Genomic DNA, 23,715 nt, shown 5'->3' with positions numbered 1-23,715 from the left:
TTCTTTGTCAGAAGCTGGGTATGAACTATTGGGCTTTAAAGACCCTGGAAAGGAGATGGTGGGGAGAAAAGCCTCAGCCATTACTGTAATTCTGTGGAAATTGATCCTCATTTGCTGGGACATCCTGTGGTTCCTAGGCCTTGCCTCTTATTAGTCTCTGCTGGCTTTGATACTTGATACTGGATTTACCTGAAACTTGGGTGGTTGTACTTGGTACTGCCTACACTTTATGTCCCTTCCTAGTCTTGTTTCCCAGTGCTAATTACCGTGCCTTGCCTTCCAGTCCAGAAGAGCTTGCTAGTGTTTTATCTTAGCCTTTTTTTTTTTCTAGTTTTTCCTTTAATGTTTCCATCTTGAGCCTAATTTAACATGTCTGAAAACAAACACAGTAACTGTATCCCAGCTTTTCCTGTCCTCCTCAGTTCAAGGAACACCATCATTAGCCCAGGAGTACAAGCTGGAGACCTGGGGATTATTTTAGATTCTTCCATATTCCTTTCTGTCCTCAGTCATCTAGAACTGGCCAGTTCCTAAATGTCTCTTGAACTTTTTTCTTCCTAATCTCAATTTCCCAATTCCACTACTAAGGTATAGACTTTATTATTTCTCATTTTTATTATTGCAAAATCCTTCTGTGATTTTTAATCTTATATATCAACTTGGCTGGCCAAGGGATACCCAGATAGCTGGTAAAACATTATTTCTGGGTGTGTCTGTAAGGTTATTTTCAGAAGAAATTAGCATTTGAATCAGTTAGCTAAGTAAAGAAGATTTGACCTCACTGACATGGGCACGTATCATCTAATTTGTTGAGGGCCTGAATAGAACAAAAAGGTGGGAGAAGGGCTAATTTTTTCTCTTTTTCTCTCTCTGTCTTGGGTTGAGCTAATACATCCATCTTCTCTTGACCTTGGACATTGGAGCTTCTGGTTCTTAGACCTTTAGCTTTGGACTGAAACTTACACCATTGGCTGTTCTTGTTCTCAGGACTTTGGACTTGGTCTAAGTTTCACGACTAGCTTTCTTGGTTTTCCAGCTTACAGATGGCATATCATGGGATTCCTTGGCCTCCATATTTATGTAAGCCAATTCCCATAGTAAATCTCCTCCTGTATATCTTTATATAGCCTGTTGGTTCTGTTTCTCTGGAGAACCCTAATTCATTTCCCTCCCTCTTTTTTTTTTTTTTTTTTTTTTTTTTGCATAATTTCTGATCCAATGTATTTGAAACCCAAATCTGATTGTGCATCTTTGTTACCTAAAATCTCTGTCACTTCCTCAATCATTAACCATGCGATTAAGTTGAAATGCAGGAAATAAGTTCATTGTCTACTTCTTCCTATCTTGCACTTTGGCTTCAATATTCTGAATTCCAGAAAACCCTGGGAAATGTTATGACTCCTGTACTATTGATCTTGTAATTTCTTCTACCTACAAAGTCCTCTGCCACATATTCTGCCTTTTTCATTCATTCATTCATTCGTTCAAGAAATTATCAGTTCCAAAACCTAGTGAAAGGAATCCCTGTTTAAAACAGAGTTTGAAAACACTAAAGTCAGTATTCCCTAAAGTACTTTCTAGCTTGAAAATCCATGATTCTGTGAAATCTTGCATTTCATATTCAGAGTCACCTTCTTTCTCTCATCCTTTTTTTTTTTTTTTTGGATGTCAGAAAAATATCTGCCTTAGAAACTGTGCTGTGGGCTGACAATGCCCTTTAATAGAAGTTAGAAATTGAGGATCAAATGCACAAAAGTATCACCAGCACTGTTTGTAGAAATGAGACTCAGAGCAGAAATGGTGAGGAAAAAAAATGCCCCATTTCTGGTAGAAAGAAAATGTAAGGCCTGAGATCTCATGGGACTTGACATTTCCATCTATCATGGCCAGCAAGCATAGAAGGGAAATGACTTGGTTGAATGTAAATCCTCTGGATCTAGTTAACCATTTGGAAATCATGAGTAACAATCACCTTCTCCATTAGGATCCAATTCTTGTCACCAACCATAATAAATACATATCATATTGTCTGTGCATCAATGTTTCACGATTCTTCAGTAACAATCCCCTGGAATATACATACATGTACAAACTCATGTGCACAACACACACACACACACACACACACACGAACTTATATACCTCTTTATCTTCTAAAATACAAACTAAGGTTGACTGATAATTAGATAGAGAAGCTATATTGCTGTCTTTCCCAGAGAGAGTTTAGACATCTGGGTCCTGCAAATTTCTTTGCCTTCTTGTTTCATTATCTATGCTCCTCATGCTTTGCCATGCTCCCACATTTACCAGGCTGGCTCCTGCAGCTCCCTCTCCCAATACCAGCTCCACAGTCTCCCTTGTTCTGATATACAGTCTGGCTTCCCACCTTGTTGTCCTGGCACACTCACTTGGACTCACTCACACTTTGATGCAATTTGCTTCCAAATGTTCTAGGAAACCCATCTCTCCAATTTCCATTTCAAGTCCCCTGTCTGGGGAATCCACCTCAGCAATGGCTGCTGGCCTTGTCATAGCCCAGCTGGGCCAGATATTAAGCTACTGTCTTCTGGCTTCCAACCCACTATTCTGCACTCAAGATTTGTGATGCTGGGACCGGGAGCCTATAACTTCATTTCTGCTTTGCCACCTGGCTCTATGATAGGTTCTGTTAATAAGGAACACCAGAGGGAAACTGCAAGCCAGGAGAAGGAAGAATGGACTTTCTCCTTCCTGTCTGCTTCTCGTGTGCTTTTGATGAATCACCCCAGGCTCCCTTCTTTATCCAAGCAGCAGCAGTTTGCTTCTGCTACAGTAGAGGAATTGATTTTTTTTCAGTGCTCAATGAATCAGCCTCATAGCACCTTCCTTAGAGACACAAGCACAGCCCAGGAGAGGGCACCCCCAGTCTCAGAGATCTGAGGGTCTGTGGGACCTATTCCATTCTTTGGATCTTCCTTTATTCATGGGACCCTCATTCACATTTCTAAATTTTAATAACTTCAGCCTTTTTTCTTTGTTCCCCCGGATAGTAGCTCTTCCAGTACTATCTCTGTGATACCTTAATATATCTTTTTGCCTTTTTAGATAGCTAGTTAACAATTCTTTATACCTAGATAACAAATTTTGTGTTAAATTCTGTTAAAATAACTGGTGTAATTTCTTCCAGTGAGACACCAGCCATGGAGGTGGTTTGCAGAGGGATTCTCTTAAAACTCCAAACTTATCCACACATTTGCTGACTTTGTTGATATCAATCCCTCCCTCAAACGCTTTAGGGGAGTTGTGAACACTAATGCTGGAATCTCAAGTATTGGGCTGGGTCACTTGCCTATCCATTTGGGTAACTAAGGGAGCAACAACATTGTCCAATCTGTTTTGTACCCCACTGGGTCATGGCATTGCCACCCTGAGTTCAGGCATGACTTTTGGTAGAGACTGGGCTTGGCACAGGAACCTTGTAAGAAATGCTCACCAGGCACTGTGGTCAGCAGGGTGGATGCTGGGTGTCTCGTAAGCAACAGATGTTAGCTCTTCCTTTCTCAGTATCAGCACTGATGGTACCTATTTTCGCAGGATGGGAGAGAGAGCTTGTGTTCACAGATATTTGGTTTTCTCCTGTTTTAGCACATGGCTGGTTTGTACTTTTACACCCACCTTGAAATTATCTGTGGTCATAGAATTTTGCTTTTGTCAGTGATACGTGAATGGAAATGATACGTGGCAATTCTGGGTGGAAGCTTTAATGTGCAGTGTGAAAGTTGGTATGTTCATTTTTTTTTTTTTTTCTTCCTCACCCCACCTCTGCTCCTCCTCCTCCTTTCTCTTTCCTTCTCCTCTCTCTTTTCTCCTCCTCCTTCCTCTTTCCTCCTCCTCTTTCCTCCTCCTCCTTTCTCTTCCTTCTTTCTTCCTCCTCTTTCTTCCTCCTCCTTTTCCCTCCTCCTTCTTCTTCTTTCTTCCTCCTCCTCCTTATGCCTCCTTCTTCCTCCTCCTCCTTCTTCCTCATCCTCCTTCTTCTTCTTCCCCTTTCTTCTTCCTTTTCCTCTCCTTCTTCCTCTTCCTCTTCTCCTTCTTCTTCCCCTCTCCTTCTTCCATCTTCTTCTTTCTTTTGACTGTTTTAAAGGATCTGTTGATTTTGAGTCTCTGAGGGTCTATGGTAAACTGATTTCTTATTTTGTCTTCCGACACTGCTCTAGACATGTAGCTGATTGAGAAATAGATCTTTATTATATTAAACCATGGAGAGCTGAAGGATACTGTTACCATACATGGTCCTAGCAGGAGAAAAATGCTTTAGAAATATAAGAAGGTGGAAGTGAAAAGTTCATCCTGGTGAGGGGTAATGGTAGTTGAGAGCCTGTTTTTCTGAATTCATACCTGGCTTTAACTCTTGTCTTTGATACTATTTAAATGTGTGATATTAAACCAGCTCCTTAAGTTCTCTAAGCCTGTTTTCTCCTCAGCAAAATAGAAATATTATTACCTACCTGTAGGATTGTTAGGAAGATAGATAGATAGATACATACATACATAGCCTCACATTTGACTCAGAACATTCATTCATTTGTTAATTTGAAATTCATGTACTATTCCCTCATTTTATAACAGGCACAGGGCCAGCCACTACAGAGAGTGGCGAAAACATCACATAAGACAGAATATAAAGTCAACTACTACAAGCGACAAAGAGATATACTATATCCATCTCTATCCCATGTATATAACACAGATCCTAACATAGAACAGATATCCAGGTCATCTATTGGAGAAAATATAAAGCAGTAAAATATTTAATAGAGATGATATAATAAAAAGACATGGGAGCCAGGGAGATGAAGACCTGTGGATCAAGCCGCTTGGGTTTATAATCAACTCTTTCACCTAGGAACTAAGTGAACTCAGATAAGGAACTTAACCTTTGTTTCCTCATCTGTGACAAGGATGTGATAATTATATAAATAGGGGATTATTTTAAAGAATTAGATATGCAAGCTGTTGTAAGTCATAAGCTGTTGACATTATTCATGGTAAGAGTTTAGATGTTAGTGTTGGAATTCTCCCTTCACATGGAAGAGCTGAGGGACAGCTTCAGTCTCTCAGTCGGGTTCTCTTATATCTTCTTCTATTTTGGTTTAAAACCACAAGCTGCTCCCTGTCCACTCAATCCTGTTCCCACCCCGGAGAGATGTGTGGTATTTTTCTCAGATAGTTCAGCCTTACTTATTCCATTTTAACATTTCCTGAATATATCTTTTATGTTAGGATCATGCAGGGAATAGAAGTAAATATAGTACATCTCTTTGTAGTTTGTAGCTGACTGTATGTACATTCCATCTTATTTGATTTTTTCTCCCCTCTCCATAATGGCTGGTCCTGTGCCTGGTATAAAATAGGGGAATAGTACATGAATTTTGAATTAACAAATGAATGGATGTTCTGAGTTGAATATGAGGCCAAGTTTTTATCTATCTATCTATCTATCTATCTATCTATCTATCTATCTATCTATCATCTATCTGTCTATCTATCCATCCATCCTATCATGTCTGTATCTTATCTATCATCTGTCTAACCAATTTATCTAGCAATATTTTGGATTTGTAGAACTATAAGAATTACCTAGGATAGGTAGGAATAGAAAAAACTGGGATCAAAATCTTGTAACAATACCTAGGCAGAGAGTAAGAGAGGGTATGGTGGCATGAACAAATTATTTACCTTATATAATTGTATTCTTGAACACATTTTTTTATTTTTATTTTTATTTTTTATTATTATACTTTAAGTTTTAGGGTACATGTGCACAGTGTGCAGGTTTGTTACATATGTATCCATGTGCCATGTTGGTGTGCTGCACCCATTAACTCGTCATTTAGCATTAGGTATATCTCCTAATGCTGTCCCTCCTCCCTTCCCCCACCCCACAACAGTCACCAGAGTGTGATGTTCCCCTTCCTGTGTCCATGAGTTCTCATTGTTCAATTCCCACCTATGAGTGAGAACATGCGGTGTTTGGTTTTTTGTCCGTGCGATAGTTTACTGAGAATGATGGTTTCCAGTTTCATCCATGTCCCTACAAAGGACATGAACTCATCATTTTTATGGCTGCATAGTATTCCATAGTGTATATGTGCCACATTTTCTTAATCCAGTCTATCGTTGTTGGACATTTGGGTTGGTTCCATGTCTTTGCTATTGTGAATAGTGCTGCAATAAACATACTTGTGCATGTGTCTTTATAGCAGCATGATTTATAGTCCTTTGGGTATATACCCAGTAACGGGATGGCTGGGTCAAATGGTATTTCTAGTTCTAGATCCCTGAGGAATCGCCACACTGACTTCCACAGTGGTTGAACTAGTTTACAGTCCCACCAACAGTGTAAAAGTGGTTGAACACATTATTTAATACCTTTGAATCTCAACTTCATTTGAACAATGTTTTATCTTGTTTTGATCTGTTAACATACCTTATAAGATTGTGAGGTAGAATAACCATGTATCAAAATACCCATTATTGTGACAAACTCTTGTGGACTAAATGTTTGTGTCTCCCTGCAAATTCATGTGTCGAAATTCTAACTCCCGAGCTGATGCTATTAGGAGGTAGAACATTTGGGAGGTGATTAGGTCATAAAAGCACGGTGCTTGTGAATGGGATTAGTGCCCTTATAAAAGAGAACCCAGAGAGACCTCCATTCCTCCCACCATGTTAAATTACAGTGAAAAGATGGACTTCTATGAAGAGGGACTTCACCAGACACTGAATCTATTGAGGCCTTGATCTTGGACTTCTCAGCCTCTAGAACTGTGAGAAATAAATTTCTATGGCTTATGAGCCACTCAGTTTATGGTAGTCTGTTATAGCAGCTCGAATGGACTAAGACAATGATACACTATATATCTTCAATAAATAGCATATTCTGTTTATTTTATTATCATAAGTTTTAGGATGAGGACAAATCATCATCATCCAAAACATTTCTTCATATTCGTGAATGAGATAATATTTGGGGGACAGAAAAAGAATGAAAGAATGGACATATGTTGACTGGCCTCTCTCCGTAATTCCATTCCTCTGATAGCTGGGATACGCCTTCAGATTCTGATTCATCCCTCACCTCTTTTTCATGTATATAGGACAGGGTATAACCCTAACCTCTTCATATGAAAAAAGTATATAACCCTAACCTCTTCATATGAAAAACCCTTACCTTTTATATATATATATATCACGCTGTGTTGCCCAGGCTGGTCTCAAATTCCTGGGCTCAAGTGATCATCCACACTCAAGCCTCAGCCTCCCAAGTAGCTAGGACTACAAGTGTCCTAATCTCTTTTCCTTCAGAAGAAAGTAGACTTCAAAATAGAAGAGAGAAGGGATAGATGGGTTGGGAGAAAACAGAATAGAAAAAAAAGGAATTTCAGTTTTCAACAGTAAGCTAGAACATAATTACAAGTTTATGAGAGGATTCTGCAATGGGTAGATGCCTTATCAATAAATACCAGGCATTTTGAGATTTTAATGTTCAATTTAAGGGAAACAGCCTTTTAAGAAGTCATATCAGTTTGCTGGATTCCAGATAGAGTAAGAAATGAAACTAAAATTTGGGGCCTGAGCTTAATTTTTTTTTTTTTGAAGAGATTTGACCCAATATAAGCTGTGTACATTTATTTTTTCACCATGATAACTAATCTGGGCTTACTCTTACAGTTTTCAAAATAACTTTTGCTTTGATATAATACCAAATTTATAGAAAAATTGCATGAATAGTTAAAAAATTCCATATTTCCTATATCCAGATTCAACAAATGTTTATATTTTGCTCCATTTGTTTTATCATTCTCATATATGTATATGTGTGTCTGATATGATATATATGTGTGTGCATATTAGAAAGTGAGAAACATACATGTGTATATGTGTGTATGAGCCCAGATTAGCTATTAGTAAAGCACACAGCAATACATGTTCAGTTATTTATAATATTTCCATATTATGTCTGAAGAATCCTTTTTTTTTTTTGAGATGGAGTCTCACTCTGTTGCCCAGGCTGGAGTGCCATTGGTGTGATCTTGGCTCATTGAAACCTCTGCCTCCCAGGTTTAAGTGATTCTCCTGCCTCACCTTCCCGAGTAGCTAGGATTACAGGTGCCTGCCACCACACCCAGCTAATTTTTGTATTTTTGTAGAGTTGAGGTTTTGAAGTCTTATGATTAAGTACATTCATATTCATAATCCTGGTGTTTTATAGATAAATTGACTCTTGTATAGAAGATGTCTATCTTTATCTCCATTCAAGTTCTTTTTCTTGAAAGTCTATTGCAGATGATATTAGCATAGTGATCTCACCTTACTTATGGTTAGTGCTTGCATAATGTACCCTTTCCACTTTTTACATTTTATTTTTGTTTTGGTATTTAAAAATTGCCTTCTGTTCACAGCATATGAGTCTTGATTTTTTTAATGTTGCCTAAGAATGTTTGCCTTTTGAGAATTTAGTCCATTTACATTAATGTATTGATATTATTGAATTAGATCTATCATGTTTTCCTTTGTTCCAACAATTTTTTTTCCTCTATTCTACATTTCCTGCCTTGTTTTGTGAAAGTTGAACAAATTTTAATACTCAATTTTACTTCAAATATTAGCTTTTTAACCACGCATCTTTTTAACTAATTGTTCTGCTTTCAACTGGTGATTACTATATGCATCTTTAACTTTTCAGTGTCAAGTTTTTATTCCTTCAAATGAACTATAGGAAACTTGCAACAGTATAGTTTCATTAACATCATTGCCTATAGTAATGCAAACTTTCCTTTGCATTATTATAAACATATTATATACACATATATGCACATCATGTAATCTGCATACCATACACACCACAACAAAATATTATAATTGTTTTATTTAAACAGTCCTATATTTTTGAAAAAAAAATGCTCCCTTATATTTATGCAATACTTATTATTTTTAGTGCTAGTCATTTCTTTTGTTGATCTGTCTGAATTCCTATCTGATATTACTTCTTCTCAGCCAGAGAACTTCTTTCAGCTTTTTTGAATGGTAATCTGCTGGCTACAAATTTTCTCAGTTATTGTTCATTTGAAATGTCTTTATTTTGCTGTACTATTTTAGGGATAATTTCCCTGGGTATAGAGTTCTTGGTTGTCAGTTTTATTCTTTCATCATTTTAAAGATGTCCTTCCACTGGATTGTGGCACTCATTATTTCTTGTGAAAAATCAGTAAAATTCACATGATTTTGCTTCTGTACATAATGTGTAATCTTTCTCTGGCTGCTTTTAAGATTTTTTTATTTATAGATTCCAGAATTTAATATTATGTTATGGTACTAATTATATTTATTCTTCTTTTGATTTAATTAGACTTCTTGAATTTATAAATTAAACTTTCTCAAGTAATTTGGGAAATTTTTGGCCATTATATTTTTAAACATTTTTCTCTGCTTCATTCTTCCTTTGCCTTCCTCTTGGAACTCTTATTACAAATTTATTAGACTGGTTGATATTACTTAGACTGCTTGATATTATCTCCCAGGTAGCCAAAGTCCTATTCAGTTTTATTCAAAAAATTTCCTCCCTGCTTTTTAGTTTGGGTCATTTCCACTCATCTATCTTTGAGTTCATTGTTTTTCTTTCTTCTGCCAATTTAAATTTTCTGTTTTTTTATTTCATTTCTAAAGTCTTTATCTAGTCTTTTTAATATAATTATTATTTGTTTGCTGTTATTTCCCATTCTTCTTTCATTAAAATATCTGTTTTTAGAAGTTCTTGAGCATACTGCCCTGTTTTGGAGTATAAGTGGCATATTCTTGTTACTCAGCATGTCTAGTAATTTTTTATTATATGAAGACATAAAAGATGTTGTGGAGACTCTAGATTTTGTTACCTATTTTTGAAAAATGTTGATATTTGTTCTAGCAGACAATTTGGCTGAATTTGAACTCCAAACTCTGTCTTTCCTACATGGGAAATAGTTGAAATCTGTGCTCAGTTCTTTAAGCTTTCAGCTTCTGTATTCTTCCATGTTCAGCAGTTACGTAATGAGATTTGGAAGAGTTTATTTACATATTGTGTCCTTACTTCCTCTGTTGCTCCTTTGTTTCTTAGGACACCTCACCCCCAACTTTTCAATGGTTTGCTAGCTCAGAGCTCTATTTTCTGACCCCTTAAGGTAGTAAGATTGAGTTTTCTACTGCCCTGAGCTACAGGGTTTGAGAAATGCCCTCAATAGAAATTTGCTAACTCACAAATCTCACCAATGCCCTTCCTGTTTAAAGAGGAATAATCTCCCATCCATTTCCTTCCTGCTTCTGATATTCTCCAGTGCTTTTTAAATATTTTGCACAGATTTAATTATTGCTATCTGTAGAAGAGTTAGTCTGGCCAAGCTACTTTGCCATTACTGAAAGCTGGAGGCTTCTTAAATTTACTTTGTCTTCCTTCTTACTCAGTCCTTGGCAGCCTTTTAAAATCTTAACAACCTCTTTGAGAAGTCAGCTATAAATAGCCATAATATATAACATTGTATTGTGCTTTCATTTTATGAGGATTTTTTATATATATTTTTACTCTTTTAGACCTTGACTCAATCTAGTTAGAAAGATATTTTTACTATTCCCATTTTATAGATGAAGAAACTGGAATCCAGAGACACTATCTTGTCCACATTTATGCATCTAGTAAATGAAATCATTCTTTGAATTCTGTTCTGTCAGTTGAGGTCCCATGCTTTTGCCATAACACCAAAGCTGTGTCCAAAGGGAATTTTTGCTTTATACCTGAGGCCTAGGTAGCTTTAATAAGCTTCTCATAAGAAATTCATTATTGAAATGGCTGAATGAAGACAAGAAAGGGCAATTCTTCTCTGAGGGCTGGGCAAGCATCACCATGCAAGTTCTGGCAATTCTTACTGATTTTTCAGCACATAGAATTTCCCAAATCTAGATATTTGTTCCTCAGTCATCAAATGGTCCCCAAAAAGCCTGGGATGCTTGGTAGAACCAGGAGTGGGGCTTCCATTCAACTAATTGCTCAATGCCAGGCCTTATGCCAGGTATATGCTTTTTTCCCATATATTTGATTAAGCAAAAACATATCCTAATAACTGCACCAACTCAGGGAAAGATCGATGCATGGAGAAGACACTCAGGATTCTCCCCAGGGGCCCTGGGGAACCAGGTGAGGGCTAATATTGGAGCTTCATTACAAATACATGAAAACCTTGCTAAAGTTCCTGTCCTAGGTGTTCAATGACTATAGGTCACCGAATCTAAGATACATGTTTGTTTTAAATTATTCTCTTATTCTCTGGCGTCTCTGCTTGCCGTTGTCCCAAGAGTGGATTTTCTGGTCCTTCTTGGGCACTTGCAGCTGGAGAAAGCATGGGACACTATTCTGCTTGGCAGTCATGGTCTGTGCAGAGTTGGATTGAAGCTCTCATAAGCTGCCAGTCTGCCTTACAGGGGGCTTGATGAATCCACCATCCAGTGAGTGCCCCTAGTGAGGCTGTTCCAGGAGACTGGGGTTTGCTCCAGAACAGCAATTCTGACAAATTGACAAGGCAATAGGAGATCATTAGACTGCCAAGTGCCTCTGTAGGCAGACAGTGGGACACTAGACCCATTTGCCACCTTTCCAGAGAAGTCCTAGGTGTAATTTTAATGTTCAAACTGACCCATGGCCCGGGGGGATGGGCCTTGACACATCATTCTGTACAGATGGCCGGATCCCCTGGAAGCTGGACATAGGGACTCCTATGAATAACTAACTCATCATTGTATGTCTGTTTATTCCCATGGATCTTTTTCTACATGCACTGTAAATGGCCCACAAGGCCTTTATACCGTGTATTTTGTGTGCTAAGCTCACACTTGATTTCATTTTTCTTTTTATTACTATTAAAGCTTTCATTTTCTCTTTGTTCTACATTCCTCATCTACTTATTTGAAATTCAATTTTATCTATTTTTATATTGAATGTATTTAGATAATCGACCTCAAATCCTTTCTTCAAAAAAGAAGGTATAAATAAATAAACAGGCAAATAAACATAATCTCCGTGTAAGATAGACTTGAATTCCACACGATGGTAAGAATTTGTCCCGATAACTCCAGGAAGCAAAGAAAACTACAGGTGAATTTTAGGCATAGGTGGATTTTCTCGAGTTTTTATGGTGGCTCATTTTTTGCAGGTTGAGGGTAGGACATTCCAGTCATGGTCTGGAGCTGATTTATTCTAGCTTATAAGAGGTGACTGTTAAATATGTAGAAATTTTGGTAGCTCAAAGTCAGCCATAGTGGGAGTATTTGTACAACAGAAGTTGTGAACATTAAAATTAAATTTAGTTTTTTGAGAACTGTTTTACCAGCATGCCACTGAGTCTGCCCTTCTTCCTGTCTTCTAAATTTGAATTTAAAGGAATAACATTGTCTTTTGAGACTTACATTATAGGTTAATGTATTCTAGATTAGAATAGAGGGTGTCAAAATTCTGACCATTTAGACTTAAGTGAAGGTAATAGCATGTAGCTGTAGTAACGTACCTAACCAGCTGTGTACAAATGTGGTCCTATTTTGTTTCTGTTTCAAATTAAAACCACTGAAGCATTCACATAATTAAGTTGGATATACACTATCTTCCTGGGGTGGGGTCCCTTCTTTCTCTGGATTTTCCAAGAGGTCTGGATTTTTCTCAGTCCAAAAAGGACTTTGTGACTCCAAGTACCCCAGAGAGAGATGTGGGAAAGATAACCAGTCCCCTATCATGCCCAGTTTTCTGATACCTGCTTCAACGGGTGCCTTGTGTGGTGCTACTACATAGATGGTACTTAGTGGTTTATCTAGTCTTGAAATATCCCGCTGTTTTTCCAGGGTATGTGTGAGTGTGCATGTGGTGTGGGGGGGTGTATGTACAGGGACAGAAGTTGGCCCTCTAACTTGGTGGGTAGCAGAGCTACCCTAACTTATGGTCACCATGTACCATGCTAGCCCTAAGCTCTTGATGCATCCTTTAGGTCCCAGATGGAGAATGATCGCAATTCCTCAGTATTAAACCTGGAAAACAATACTTCATGCCATGTATGGCCTGACTTTCCAGTCATGCAGCTCTGTGGGTTCATTTGTATGGTCATTTCTCCAGGAGCACTGTCTCTCTTAGAAGGGCCAGAGAGGGCCAGTTCTAGGATCTGCCTCACCTAAAACCATGTCAATTTTCTTGTTTCAGATCAGAGATATCCAAAGTAATGATGTCTTCATTGGAATGAGGGATGACCAGCTATGGAAGTAGGGTAAAGGAGTCATGTGGGCAGTGCCTTTCAGAGTACTCCCAATGGGATGGCCCCTGGAATTGGAGATGTAGTGCATGTTCTATAAGGGCAGGAGCTGTCTCTCCTGTTTATTTGAGTTTCCCAATAAATGAATGTTAGAAGATTGACAAGGCCATCTCTACCCTGCAGTGGATACTGTGGCCTCTCAGTTCATGATTATATTCATCATTTAAATCTATAATCTACTGTGATTTTGGTCATTCCAGGTTACCCCTAACTGGGATTAGGCTTCTAGGTAGTTCTCCTGTAGGGAGAGACTGTTTGGGTCCTGCTGACAAGACTTTTCTGGTCCAGCCTGGAAAATAGAGCAAGACCTCGTCTTTACGAAAAAACTTAAAAAATTAACTGGGCATGGTGCATGCACCTGTAGTCCCAGCTACTCAAGAGACTGTGGTGGGAGGATCCCCTGAGCCTGGGAGGTTGAGGCTGCAGTGAGCCATAAGTGTGCCAGTGCCCTCCAGTCTGAGAGACAGAGCAAGAACCTGTCTCAAAAAAAAAATTGTTCTGCAACATGTGACAATTCTATTTCTCATCAGAATTTTTAAATATACATTTTGATTAACCTTTCAAAATATTGGTAGTGTAAAGACGTTGAGTCTATCTCTCACAGTTTAATCACATCTGGGCCCCTGACAGAAGTAAAGATCCCAGTGTGTGGTGTATCATCCAAGATGCTGCCACTCTGTGACATCATTTTGAGCGTATCCAACCTTGCCCTAGTTACAGCCTAGTCTCAATGTGGGCTGTATCCATCAGGGTACAACCAGGAAAGAAATCACTCCAGGAATTAAAAACAGAGGGAAATTAATATAGACAGCTGCTTACATAGGTAAAAGAAAAGCTACACCTGGGGTTAGCAGTGCAGCCTAGAGGTTAACATCAACAGTAGGCTGAAGGTTGGAAGGACATTGGGTGCAGGCAATATTGTCAGAATTTCCTGCCAATGTTTCCCATTGGCCAAGCTCAGCTAGAAACCAGCACACACATGCTGGGGAAATTCAGTTTTCAGGTTGAGTCCCTGCAAGATGCAGCTCTGTCACCTGGAGCAGAGCAGGTAAAGGACAAGGGACAGGCTCTGCTGACCCACTCTGCCCCTGTCTCATCAGAGACTGCTGAGGGATGGATACACTCTAGATAAAATCAATGTTGCTTTGAACAATCCCTGAGTTCCCCTTAGGATTGTGGTTCTCACTCGGTAGTAAGGGGATTCCAGGTGAGGGTAATGAGATGTCTGGGTAGGAACCAGGGATGGCAGAACCTGAAAGCATTCTTTTTCAATTCCCAGGTCAAACTGTGGGGGAGATTTTGCATCTGAGATCTTTTGGCTTGTTAGGAGCAGCTGTGGAGAACCCGGATGTGGCTTACCCTTATCTCCTTTCCCCTGAGCTAGTAGTGTCTTTAATGTGCTGTTCCTCAGCAGGATTACTATGGTTTTCAAGTTCTAATGGAATTCTTTTAATTTTCTTTTTAAAGTAACAATAATAGCATTTTCTTTCATTTTAATGCTCTTAAGTGGTAAAGGATCTAGTTAGCATTTATTGCCTGCATTTTCTCCAACACTCACATAATGCTGTGCAGCAGACATTAATATCCCCAATTTGCAGACGATGATCGGAGACTTAGAGAGGTGAAATAATGTGTTCAAAGTCACACGGTTATTATACGTTTGTGTTTTAATACCCTATCTTATTCTACGAGATAATTTCAACGGGTTCACATGACCAGTAGGAGAAGGATTTGAAATTAAAACAGAGGCCTGTGTTTTTATCACTAGAATGCAATTCTTTTTCTGCTCCATAATATCAGAATACAAGGCCACAGAAAATCTCAAAGATTGAAAACTCCTGCTTTTTCCTTCTCTGCCTGTGTGCTTGACTGTATATTGGATAAATTTCAGGCCTTCATTGTAAGAGTAGAACCACAGTTCCTATAGCCAAAAAAGCCCTTAGGAGATCATCAGATCCTTTGCAAACAAAATAATCTTCCTTTCTTCAATTTGGAAACTGAGACCTGGAAAGGTTACAGGACACATCCAAGACCACACATAGTGCCATCATTGTTGTAGGATATTTTCTAGCTGTAAGCTGGACAGAATTCTCTATCTCTATCCAGGAAAATGTACGCTGTTCAGGGACCCAAATTTTCTCTCTTCGTATACTGGGCAGTCTGGTTTTGATCCATAAAGAAAGCACGGGAAGCAAGATGGAAATTTTTTCTTGCAAAACACTTGCATTAAGTCAAGCTGGATGAGGATGATCCTGAGATGGCTCCGGCCCTGTTCATGTTACCTGTGTGTTGCTGAGTGGTCTTCTGTTGGGTGAGTGTGATGGGAACATCCTAATTTGCTCAGGATAAAGCTATAGAAGAAGACTGTTCATTACCCTCAGGCCCTTGGCTCCATTTAAATAACCTTCTAGTCCTGTCAATTCTGAATACAGAATGCCTTTGTTTTATTCAGAGTAAATTCCCGTGTTCTTTCAGTAATCTGAGAAGCCAAGCAAGAGATGTCCCACTCAGTGTCTCTGACGTCTGCCCCTACCACCCACATTTTTTATAATTTCCCTCCAACCACATCAGCCTCTTCACTTTACTGTGAATACACTAGGTTTCTGATCTTTGACATAAAGTCTCTGCCCCAAGATATCTACTTGGTTCTCCTCTTCATTTAGGTCTGTACTCAAATACCACCTTCTCAGAGAGGTCTCTTCCAAAGTCCCGTTGAAAGAATTCTCCATCCACACCTGCCACTCTCTAAATCCCTTTTCCCACTTCAGTTTTCTTTAGAGATCGTATCACCCTCTCACACATTACAGGCTTATTTGTCTATTGTATATCTATATGCATTAGACTGTAAGTCCTAAAGAGAGGATTTGAGCATTAGCCATGGGCTTGCCCATACCCTTAACAAATACAACAGTGCCTGAAAGCATAGCAGGCACTCAAAAATAATATGTTGAATAAAAATGAATGACTCATTTTCTCTTCTTCCATTCTACTGCCTTCTCTGAGGCCTCATCACTTCTTGATGAAATCATTCCAATAGCTTTCTCATTTCCCTGACTTGTTTCTTTTCATTTCTCCTTCACACAACTACCACAATAATAATTATAAAATACAGATCTAATCATGTCCTTCCTTTCTTTAAACCCCTCAGTGGCACTCTATTACCCTTTATGGTCAAATTCCTACCTACCTGCCTGCCAAGCCTCATCTCCTACTTTTTTTTCTTTGTGGACTTTTTGTTATAAAATTAAATTTTCACCTTTCCACCACAAGATTTCTCCTGTGTTCATTTTCCATTTGCTGCTGTGACAATTCGGCACCAACTTTGTGGCTTAAAACAACACACATTTATTATCCTTCAGTTCCAGAGGTCAGCAGTCTGACACTGGTCCCACTGGGTTAAGGTCAAGGTATCAGCAAGGCTGTGTTCTTTTCTGGAGGCTCCAGGAGAGAATCTATTTCCTTGCCTTTTATAGCTTCTACAGGCCACCCCCATTCCTTGACTCAGGGCCACCTCTTTTCATCTTCAAAACCAGAAATGTAGCATCTCTCTGACCCTGTATCTGGCATCACATTTTCTTATTTGACTCTGTTCTTCTGCCTCCCTCTTCCATTTGTAAGGATGCTTATTGGGTCCATGCAGATAATTTGGGATCATGTCCGTATTTTAATATCATCTGATTAGCCATCTGAATTCTACCTCAACCTTAATTCACCTTTGCCTTATAACCTAACATATTCACAGGTTCTGGGAATTAGGATGTAGACACCTTTGGGTGGAGGGCTTTATTCTGCCTAGTACAGTTCCCTTCGCCAGGTTTCTTTTCCTCTTGATATTTTGTATCTGTCTATATCCTATCCATTTATTTCCCTCATTCCTTAAGTCTCATCCTCCAAATAAAAGTAACCTGACCCTGCATTTTACCCCCACAACATGTTTTCCCAAACTTCTCTTAAGGAAGGTAATACTTTTTATCTTGTATTACATATTTTTATGTGCATGCCTTATTACCCAAATCAGAGTGCTAGCTCCTGGATGGCAATAACTGATCATAATTTAAGACTTCCATGTATATTTAAGTGTTTAATAGGAATTTGTTGTTGAAGAATGAATTAGATGAAAAGTAAGTAGGAAAGAACAAATTAGAAAAGAAAGGAAGACAGGAAAGGAGGTATGGAGGATTTTTGTAGATAATCCACTTTCTCTAGAGACGCAGAGATAATGGCTAAATCCTCAGGTCACACTGTATCTATTCTATAGCTCTTTTATGGGCAGTCATAACGGACTTGATTTCATCTCTTACCTACCTTTTTGAATACAGGCCAAATGTTATTGAGGTGATCTGGGCAAAGGCCTTGAGGGACTGAAGCATTCAAATGTTCACAAACTCCTCCTCCTCTTGGACTAAGGTCAAAGTATCACCAGGGCTGTGTCCTTTTCTAGAGGTTCCAGGAGATAATCTATTTCTTCCTTGGTGTTTTTTTTGTTGTTGTTGTTGTTTTTTAGACGAAGTCTCGCTGTCGCCCAGGCTGGAGTGCAGTGGCGCGATCTCGGCTCACTGCAGGCTCCGCCCCCTGGAGTTCATGCCATTCTCTTGCCTCAGCCTCCCGAGTAGCTGGGACTACAGGCGCCCACCACCTCGCCTGACTAATTTTTTGTATTTTTAGTAGAGACGGGGTTTTACGGTGTTAGCCAGGATGGTCTCAATCTCCTGACCTCGTTATCCACCCGCCTCAGCCTTCCAAAGTGCTGGGATTACAGGCATGAGCCACCATGCCAGGCTTTCCTTGGTTTTTATAGCTTCTACAGGTGACCCTCATTTCTTGACTAATGGCTACCTCCTTTCATCTTCAAAACCACATTTGTTATATCATTATACTTCCACCTGAATATCCAACGACCAGAAATCTTTTTTTATACCCAAAAGATACAAATAAAAGACATTACCCATATGCTCCCTAAAGTTTTTAAGACCCAAATATATTAAATATCCTTGAGTTAAGTAGTAAGAAACTAAATTGTGGGAAATAACATGACAAACGACAGATTTGACATCAACAGGTTTGTATTTGGAACCCAAGTCTCAGATGTCACTTCTCTAATAGGGAGTTGATACCATTTGTCTCACAGTGTTGTTGTGAAGGACCAGGAAAATTATATATATCAAGTGTCCATCATAGTACCCATACAGTAGGTGTATAGAGGAGGTTTCTTCTTGAGCTCCAGCCCACAAATAAGGAAATGTTGCTATTCCCAGGACTCCTGTTAAGACAGTGGAGTGAAATTGGGTCTCATTTGTCTACATTCTTGGGTGTCAATGATTCTATGCAGTAATACCAGCCTCCAGGTTACAAAGGTACCAATGCACCCTAGTCCCTAAGACATTAGCTGATGAATCCAAGGCAACACTGGAGAGAGCAGGACCAGCTGTGGTTCAAAAGTGACTTCCCACCTGGCTTGTGACAGTGACCAAAGTCTAGAGATGGAAATCTACCAGCTGAGTTCAAGGAACAGATTAGCCCAACAGATACAGCAAAAGTGTCCTTTGCCTATGCCTGGCTTCTACATCTTCTCACAGATAAGTTCCAGCCATCTTTTTGATGGCTGTCACTGTTGTTTCACTCTCAACTGTAAGTTAAGAAGAATCAAGCCCAAGCTAGCAGTGAAAGTATTAACCAATTGATAACCACACTCTACTGTGAAGAGCACTATAGATGCATGGAATTGTATTTTAACTGGTCAGATATCACATGTGCTCAGCCACCAGGAGCCTTATTTATTATTGTGATGGAAGCCAGATACAGGGATGCAGTTAGGAAGGAAAGGATAGCCTTAATTCCTTGATGCCTTTTTAAAGCCTTGACTCACTTATACTGACTGAAGCTGAGGCCAGGAATGGAGAAATTATTGAGCTCCTCACTTGAAAAAGTGAGGAGCTGTCAGACATAGTGCCTGGCAACACAGCACATTTGAAGAGAAGAGATTTTTATAAAGGTTTGTGATGAATTGTAGCAATTCAAAGCTTCCCTTAATAGGGAAATGTATTGCTCAAGGGCTGGATATGTGATGACTTTTGGGCAATCACTCTGTCTTGGTTCCCTTATACTTTTGGGGCAATAGCTTTTCACTAGGAAAAAGATTCCCTCTATGAGTATCACTTGTTTATATTCTGGACATGGTAGCATATATGTATATTCTGACCAAGAGTCATACACTCGCAGATCTAGACACTGAGGTGGTTCATATCCACAAGCCCATTGATCTACATGAAGAAACTGCAGCTCTTGAGAGCTAGGAGTAAAAAAACTGATCTGTTCTTTGCTTTTTTTGGCATGCCTGAGTGTACCTGCTTTGCTAAATCCAGCATTGCTAAATCCTCCCTTTGCACAGGGTTTTGACTTGCAAAGTTGCTAGTTACTGAACATTTGCAACAGAAGCATGGGCGCTAGTTGAGCTTTGGACATGTCTTTCACTATTTAAGTGCGATAACTGGGGAGGGTTTTAAAAGATAACTAGAAATTTGTCAAGTTATGAAGGTAATGATATTATAGGTAAATAGCACTAAATGTACAAAGGTATAGGCCACCATCTGCCCTCTCTAATGCCCCACAAAAACTGTTGGGGGAACTCTAAAGAGTTCAGAATGACTTAAATGTAAGGTGCATGGAAAGGGATTGGTGAGAGATGACGTAGGAAAGGGAAGAAGGGTCATTAGTACCAGGCTAGGGATGCACATCCATACTTTATTCCAGATTATAGCTTATCAGATATGGGCCATCTACTTACACATCTTACCAAAGTCAGGAAAAAAATAAAAGAATCCAGGACCAACCCTCTTTGGGAATGAGATACAGATACCTTGATGCCAGCCTGTCCTTGTCTCATGTCTGAGGGTAGATATTTGGGTTTCTGTTTTAGACTCTGTACTTGAATCCATGGGTTAATAATCAGCCTAGTATTCTGGTTCTCTGTCTGCTACAGTTATTGTCTACTACACTGCTATAGTTTGAATAATTGTCACTTCCAAAACTGATGGTAAAATTTGATTTCCAATGTGGTAATATTGAGCGTTAGGGCCTTTAATAGATGATTGGGTCATGAGAGCTCTGCCTTCATGAGTGGATTTATTCATTCATAGATTAATGGATTAATGAGTTATCATAGGAGTTTTACTGGTAGCTTTATAAAAAGAAGAAAGATCTGAGCTAGCACACTCAGCCCCCTCACTATGTGATGCCCTGTGCCACTTCAGGACTCTGCACAGTCTCCACCAGCAAGAAAATCCTCAACAGGTACAGCCCCTCAATCTTGGATTTATCATCCTCCATAATTGTAAGAAATAAATTTCTTTTCTTTATAAATTACCCAGTTTCATGTATTCTGTTATAGGCAAGAGAAAAAGGACTAAGACATTTACCAAAACCGGATATGGCCCTAGTCTTCAGTCTGGATTGCCACATTGGCAATCTGATGCTAACTACCTGCGCCACCACTAGGGACTACCTACTAAGGAAATTCTTATTCTTATTCTTATTCTTATTCTTATTCTTATTCTTATTCTTCTCCTTCTCTTTCTCTTTCTCTTTTTCTCCTTCTCTTTCTCCTTCTCTTTCTCCTTCTCCTTCTCCTCCTGCTCCTCCTTCTTCTCCTCCTTCTCCTTCTCCTTTTCCTTCTTCTCTTCCTCCTCCTCCTCCTCCTTCCCCTCCTCCTCCTCCTTCCCCTTCCCCTTCCCATTCTCCCTTCTTCTCCTTTCTTCCTTCTTCTCCTTGTCCTCCCTTCCTCCTCCTTTCTTCCTCCTCCTCTTCCTCCTCCTCTTTTCTTTTTCTTCTTCTCCTCCTCCTCCTCTTCTTCTTCTTCTTCTTCTTCTTCTTCTTCTTCTTCTTCTTCTTCTTCTTCTTCTTCTTCTTCCTCTTCTTCTCCCTTCTCCCTCCTCTTCTCCCCCCTCTTTTCTTTTTCTTCTTCTCTCCTTCTCCTTCTTCTTCTTTCTCCCTTCTCCCTTCTCTCTCCTCTTCTCCCTCTTTTCTTTTTCTTCTTCTCTTCTTCTTTTCTTCTCTACTTCTCCTCTTCTTCTTCCCCTTCCTCTTCCTCTTCTTCCTCTTCCTCTTCCTCTTCCTCCTCCTCCTCCTCTTCTTCTTCTTCTTCCTTTTTCTTCTTCTTCCTTTTTCTTCCATACTTTTGCTCCTGCTGGGCTGGAATGCAATGGCACGATCTTGGCCCACTGCAACCTCTGCCTCCCAGCTTCAAGCAACTGTCCTGCCTCAGCTTCCCGAGTAGCTGGGATTACAGGCATGCGCCACCATGCCCAGCTAATTTTGTATTTTTAGTAGAGATGGGATTTCTCCATGTTGTTCAGGCTGGTCTCGAAATCCCAACTTCAGGTGAGCCACCCACCTCAGCCGCCCAAAGTGCTGGGACTACAGGCGTAAGCCACTGGGCCCGGCCAATTCTTCTTTTCATAAAGCTACCAGTACCACTCCTATGATAACCCTTTAACCCATTAATCTATGAATGAATCAATCCACTCATGAATTCAGAGCTCTCATGACCTAATCATCTATTAAAAGCCCTAACGCTCAATACCACCACATTTGAAATTAAATTTCACCATGAGTTTTGGAAGTGACAATTATTCAAACTATAGCAGTGTAGTAGACAATAACTATAGGATACAGAGAACCAGAAAACTAGGCTGATTATTAACCCATGGATTCAAGTACAGAGTCTAAACAGAAACCCAAATATCTACCCTCAGGCAGGAGACAAGGACAGGATGGCATCAAGGGTATCTGTATCTCAGGTCCAAAAGGGTTGGCCTGTAATTATTTATTTACTTACTTATTTATTATTATTTTTTGAGACAGAGTCTCACTCTGTCACCCAGGCTGGAGTGCAGTGGTGTGATCTTGGCTCATTGCAACCTCCACCCTCCAAGTTCAAGCTATTCTCCTGCCTCAGCCTCCCCAGTATCTGGAATTACAGGCACCTGCCACCACGCCCAGCTAATTTTTGTATTTTTAGTAGAGACGGGGTTTCACCATCTTGGCCAGGCTGGTCTTGAACTCCTGACCTCATGATCCACCCACCCCGGCCTCCCAAAGTGCTGGGATTACAGGCGTGAGCCACTGCACCCGGCCAGTCTTGGATTCTTTTAATCTTTCCCGACTATGATAAGATGTGTAAGTAGATGGCCCATGTCTGAAAAACTATAATCTGGAATCAAGTGAGTGCTTAAAAGAAGGTTGGACAAAACTCCCAACAGCTATGGGGATAAGAAGAAATATTTCACTGGGGGAGTTGAGAAAAATTCATGGAGAATAGGGCATCTTAATGCTTATATGGATTTTAAAGGTTCGTGGAGGACAGGGAAAGAACAGTAAAGTCAAAATCTGAAATAGGATTGAGAAAGGAGACCACACCAAAGACAAATTAGTCCAGTTTTGCCACTTTTAGGATAGCTGAAAGTGGGTTAAACTGTTGTCTTAGCAGGAAATGAAAGCATAGGGGACAATATTTGGAAGGAATTATCTTGGAATTTCTTACTGATTATTAGTACTCTGTTCAATGGGTTTTTACATAATCTAGGAAGAACTCTTATTTAACATATCCTGAGCCTTTATTAACACGTAAACATCCTGTTAGTTCCTGGGGATACAGAGATTAATACTACTATTAATAATAGCAAATATTTAAATAGTGATTCCTATGTGCCAGGCATTGTTCTCACACCATTACATGTAGTAGCTCACAAGTTTTGTGGGTTTTTTTTTTTTTTTTTTTTTTGCAATATCTCTTTGAAGTGGATACTTTTGCTATTTTTCTCATTTTGGGAAACATGCTTAGGTTGAGAACCTGAAGCACTGAGAGGTCATGTCACCTACCCATGGTCATCCAGGTGGTTTATAGGAGAGCTGAGATTCTGATTCAGACATTTGGCTTTGGATTTTTGACTGTGAATCACTGTGCTATGCTACTTCTTCAGAATAATTCGTAGGTTCTACCCTTACAAAACATCAACTAGAGAGACTAAGGCAAAAACCCACTTATGCCTCAACAAAGTTGGTTAAAACATAGCCTGACCCTACCTCTCCAAATGAAAGTGAAATAGAGGCATTTTGAGATAAGCAAAATCTGACAGAATTTGTCACCAACAGACCTGCTCAATAAGAAATGCTAAAGGAACCTCTTCAGGCTGAAGTCAAAATATGACAAAAGTTAAAATCTTGGATCTACCAGAAGAAATGAAAAACATCAGAAATGCTGACTTTGTGAGCAAATAAATATGAAAGGTTATCCTTTTCCCCCTTTTGGATAGATTGTATGGCTCTGCAATTTTTAAGTGGAAAAATGAAATAGGGTAGCATA

The 23,715-nt window shown here is 39.4% G+C and overlaps 1 long non-coding RNA gene across 1 annotated transcript in view; it reads left to right on the top strand.

Moving 5' to 3' along the window:
* Nucleotides 1-23,715, top strand: part of LOC129479059 (uncharacterized) — a 396,214-nt gene that overhangs the window by 19,615 nt on the left and 352,884 nt on the right. The gene's annotated exons all lie outside the window — the stretch shown is intronic.

The sequence above is a fragment of the Symphalangus syndactylus genome, chromosome 3 (assembly GCF_028878055.3).
Source record: "Symphalangus syndactylus isolate Jambi chromosome 3, NHGRI_mSymSyn1-v2.1_pri, whole genome shotgun sequence".
In the NCBI taxonomy this organism is placed as follows: Eukaryota; Metazoa; Chordata; class Mammalia; order Primates; family Hylobatidae; genus Symphalangus; species Symphalangus syndactylus.
The sequence above is the reverse complement of the archived record's forward strand: the minus strand, read 5'-3'. Positions and strand labels throughout refer to the sequence as shown.